Source organism: Siphateles boraxobius, unplaced genomic scaffold, assembly GCF_051911475.1.
Source record: "Siphateles boraxobius isolate OS27281-9 unplaced genomic scaffold, OSU_SipBor_1 308, whole genome shotgun sequence".
Classification (NCBI taxonomy): Eukaryota; Metazoa; Chordata; class Actinopteri; order Cypriniformes; family Leuciscidae; genus Siphateles; species Siphateles boraxobius.
Window position 1 is genome coordinate 32,501 of NW_027508929.1, and position 5,161 is coordinate 37,661.

Sequence of the window (5,161 nt, forward strand, 5' to 3'; positions counted from 1 at the left end):
GAGGGTGCGCCCCTCCGGGCCCCAGGCAACCCGGAGGCGCCCGTCTTCCGTTAACCTTGTCCGAGAAGAGTGTGGCGACGGTCCCCCACCTCCTCTACAACACCCCTAGCGTCCGTGTTCGGACCGTCTTTGCTCCAGCAGGAGCGCCATCAAGCGTACGGATCTGACTTTGAGCAGGCCACGGTCGGGTCTGCGAGCACAGGGCTCTCGTTTGCATGCAAGATCTTGGACACTGTCCATTTTCTTACGAGGAGTGTTGTGTGTCTTTCACCCTCTGCTCGCCCAGGACGGTGCACCTTCACACACTGGATGCACGCCCAGGGCACCGGCGGTGAGTCTGGGTGTCCAAACCAGCCCCCGCGTTTACTGGAAGTCTCGCCCGCACAGAGTGCATTTTATCTGGGCTGAGCCAGACCGCTTCCCCACCCGGTCTGACCACCACGGTTCTCTGTTCCGTGGACCTCATTCGATCGGACACTGTCCGTAATTTCATTTTTCTTTCGGAGGTGCACCTTCCTCCGTCGCTCCAGGGGTGTCTCAAGCCCCTGGAGTCGTTTTGCCGTTTACCCAGACCGACGGTTCGACAAGCATATGGTTTTTGTTTTAGCCCGGGATCAACCGAGGAGCCCCGGGACGGACGAACCTGCGACGCGCGGGTTTCCTACACACGGGTCTCGCTCCGCTCGGGCCTGGGCTCGAGGCGGCACGGCCGCTCATAGGGCGCGTGAGGAACCGTCCGCCCGTGAGGGCGGGGGGGTGGTAGGCCTCTGGATCGAGGCCGTAACGGGGAAGGGTGCTTTTCAAAGCGGGTGGGAGGCGCGGGGCGAAGTCAGGCTCTGTGCCGTGATGGGGGGCCCCCAACGAAACCCCGCCAACCGTCAAAGCCTGACGACGGTCCCGACGCCACCGCTGCAGACATCCGTTTTCAGACGGGCCATCTGAGTCTCCCGAGGTCGACGCGGCCTGCTTTCCCCGGAGGGAGGCCGCGTCTCGAGTCGACGCGCAAAGCGGGGAGGAGCAAGCTGCCCATAGCGGTCTCGCGACCGGGCAGGGGCCGTCCCCAGGCGCGTCCAAAGTTCCAATCGACCAGGCAACCCTGACAGCGACGGCCCGAAGGAGAGGGTGCACCCCTCCGGGCCCCAGGCAACCCGGAGGCGCCCGTCTTCCGTTACCTTGTCCGAGGAGAGTCTGGGTGTCCAAACCAGACCCGCGCGTTTCCTGGAAGTCTCGCCCGCACAGAGTGCACTTTATCTGGGCTGGGTCAGATCGTTTCCCAACCCGGTCTGACCACCACGGTTCTCACTTTTTCAAATTTGACTCCAGAGTCAGGCCCGCCAAGGGGACTTTGAGCTTGATTAGTGCCCAGGAAGTCTGCACCCTTCCTGGGATGCACTTAGAGAAGAAAACCAGCAGCCGTCATTTTCCTGGAGGTTTCGTACATGCAGAGATCCACCGCCGCGGTGGTGATTGAATTCTTTCTCTCCCCAGCGCAACATGACCGGGCTTTTTTTTTTTCCTGGGGGCCCTCTCCCACCAGGACTCCCAGAGCTCCACCGCGCGCACTGTGTAATCTGGATTTTTTTATACCCAAGCAGAGAGACTCTGAGCGGGGGGCTCACGGAGGTCTGTTAATGGGTTCTGTGTGCCCTCCACCGCACTATTTCCCCTCCCCGATAAAGACCCCAAGGTCCGTTTTAGGACCGTCTTTTCTCCAGAAGGAGCTCCAGGGGTGGGGAGCGAATCTGAATCTGACCCAGGACGGCGCACCCTCCCTGGGATGGCCAGGGAGGTTCTGAGATCGTGGAGCTCTGATCACACGGCAACATTTTGGACTCTTGTCAATTTTTCAAATTTGACTCCAGAGTCAGGCCCGCCAAGGGGGACTTTGAGCTTGATTCGTGCCCAGGAAGTCTGCACCCTTCCTGGGATGCAGTTAGAGAAGAAAACCAGCAGCCGTCATTTTCCTGGAGGTTTCGTACATGCATAGATCCACCGCCGCGGTGGAGATTGAATTATTTCTCTCCCCAGTCAGAGCGTACCCCGGCCGGGCTTTTATTTTTTTCCCTGGGGGTCCCACCAGGACTTCCAGAGCTCCACCGTGCGCACTGTGTAATCTGGATTTTTATACCCAAGCAGAGAGACTCTGAGCGGGGGGCTCACGGAGGTCTGTTAATGGGTTCTGTGTGCCCTCCACCGCACTACTTCCCCTTCCCGATAAAGACCCCAAGGTCCGTTTTAAGACCGTCTTTTCTCCAGAAGGAGCTCCAGGGGTGGGGAGCGAATCTGAATCTGACCCAGGACGGCGCACCCTCCCTGGGATGGCCAGGGAGGTTCTGAGATCGTGGAGCTCTGATCACACGGCAACATTTTGGACTCTTGTCAATTTTTCAAATTTGACTCCAGAGTCAGGCCCGCCAAGGGGGACTTTGAGCTTGATTCGTGCCCAGGAAGTCTGCACCCTTCCTGGGATGCAGTTAGAGAAGAAAACCAGCAGCCGTCATTTTCCTGGAGGTTTCGTACATGCATAGATCCACCGCCGCGGTGGAGATTGAATTATTTCTCTCCCCAGTCAGAGCGTACCCCGGCCGGGCTTTTATTTTTTTCCCTGGGGGTCCCACCAGGACTTCCAGAGCTCCACCGTGCGCACTGTGTAATCTGGATTTTTATACCCAAGCAGAGAGACTCTGAGCGGGGGGCTCACGGAGGTCTGTTAATGGGTTCTGTGTGCCCTCCACCGCACTACTTCCCCTTCCCGATAAAGACCCCAAGGTCCGTTTTAAGACCGTCTTTTCTCCAGAAGGAGCTCCAGGGGTGGGGAGCGAATCTGAATCTGACCCAGGACGGCGCACCCTCCCTGGGATGGCCAGGGAGGTTCTGAGATCGTGGAGCTCTGATCACACGGCAACATTTTGGACTCTGTCAATTTTTCAAATTTCACTCCAGAGTCAGGCCCGCCAAGGGGACTTTGAGCTTGATTTGTGCCCAGGAAGTCTGCACCCTTCCTGGGATGCATTTAGAGAAGAAAACCAGCAGCCGTCATTTTCCTGGAGGTTTCGTACATGCAGAGATCCACCGCCGCGGTGGAGATTGAATTATTTCTCTCCCCAGTCAGAGCGTACCCCGGCCGGGCTTTTATTTTTTTCCCTGGGGGTCCCACCAGGACTTCCAGAGCTCCACCGTGCGCACTGTGTAATCTGGATTTTTATACCCAAGCAGAGAGACTCTGAGCGGGGGGCTCACGGAGGTCTGTTAATGGGTTCTGCGTGCCCTCCACCGCACTACTTCCCCTCCCCGATAAAGACCCCAAGGTCCGTTTCAGGACCATCTTTTCTCCAGAAGGAGCTCCAGGGGTTGGGGGCGAATCTGAATCTGAACCAGGACGGCGCACCCTCCCTGGGATGGCCAGAAAGGTCTGATACCATGGAAGCTCTGAACCCACAGCAACCTTTTGACTCCAGAGTCATGCCCGCCATGGGGGCTTTGGATTCGATTCGTGCCCAGGAAGGCTGCACCCTTCCTGGGAAGCACTTAGAGAAGTAAACCAGCAGCCGTCATTTTCCTGGATGTTTCGTACATGCGGTGATCCACCCCCGCGGTGGAGATTGAATTCTTTCTCTCCCCAGCCAGAGCACACCCCGGCCGGGCTTTTTTTCCCCCTGGGGGCCGTCTCCCACCAGGACTTCCAGAGCTCCACCGAGCGCACTGTGTAATCTGTATTTTTATACCCACGCAGAGAGACTCCGAGCGGGGCTCACGACGGTCTGTTCATGGGTTGTGCGTGCCCTCCACCGCTCTACTTCCCTTCCCCGATAAAGCCCCGAAGGTCCGTTTCAGGACCGTCTTTTCTCCGGATGGAGCTCCAGCGGGTGGCGGGCGAATCTGACTCTGGCCCAGGACGGTGCACCCTCCCTGGGCTAGCCAGGGAGGTCGTAGAGCATGGAGCTTTGAACCCACAGCAACTTTTTGGACTCGGTCAATTTTTTTCGAATTTGACTCCAGAGTCAAGCCCGCCATGGGGCGTTTGAGCTTGCTTCGTGCCCAGGAAGGCTTCTCCACCTCCTCTACAAAAGCCTGAAGGGACGTTTTAGGACCGTCTTTGCTCCACACAGAGCTCCAGGGAGGGCGGGGGAATCTGACTCTTGCCCAGGACGGTGCACCCTCCCTGGGACGGCCAATGAGGTCGTAGAGCATGAAGCTCTGAACGCACCGCAACTTTTTTGGACTTTGTCATTTTCAAGAGCTTGGCTACAGGGTCATTTTCTCCACGGGCTTTGGGCTTTATTCGTGCCCGGGAGAGGTGCGCTTTGCCTGGGATGGACTTTTTCAGAAGAACGGGCCCGTCTTTTCCTGGAGGTTTCATGTTTTTAAGAGCTCCGCCGTGGCGGAGATTGAACTCGCTCACCCAGCCAGAGTGCAACCTCTCCGGCTTGGTCCACTGCCTTGAAGGCCCTGGAGCTTTGAGACCACAGCAACATCGTGGACTCTGTCATTTGTAAGAGCTTGTCTCCTCCACAGAAGCCCGAAGGGCCGTTTTAGGACCGTCTTTGCTCCAATATGAGCTCCAGGGAGGGCGGGCGAATATGACTCTGGCCCAGGACGGTCCACCCTCCCTGGGCTTCCCAGTGAGGTCCGAGAGCATGGAGCTCTGAACGCACCGCAACTTTTTTGGACTTTGTCATTTTCAAGAGCTTGGTTTCAGGGTCATTTTCTCCATGGGCTTTGGGCTTTACTCGTGCCCAGGAGAGGTGCGCTTTGCCTGGGAAGGACTTTTTCAGAAGAACGGGCCCGACTTTTCCTGGAGGTTTCATGTATTTAAGAGCTCCACCGTGGCGGAGATTGAACTCGCTCACCCAGCCAGAGTGCAACCTCTCCGGCTTGGTCCACTGCCTTGAAGGCCCTGGAGCTTTGAGACCAACGCAACTTTTAGGACTTTGTCATTTGCAAGAGCTTGTCTCCTCTACAGAAGCCCGAAGGGACGTTTTAAGACCGTCTTTGCTCCACACGGAGCTCCAGGGAGGGCGGGCGAATCTGACTCTTGCCCAGGACGGTGCACCCTCCCTGGGTCGGCCAATGAGGTCTTAGAGCATGGAGCTCTGAACGCACCGCAACTTTTTGGACTTTGTCATTTTCGAGAGCTTGGCTTCAGGGTCATTTTCTCCAT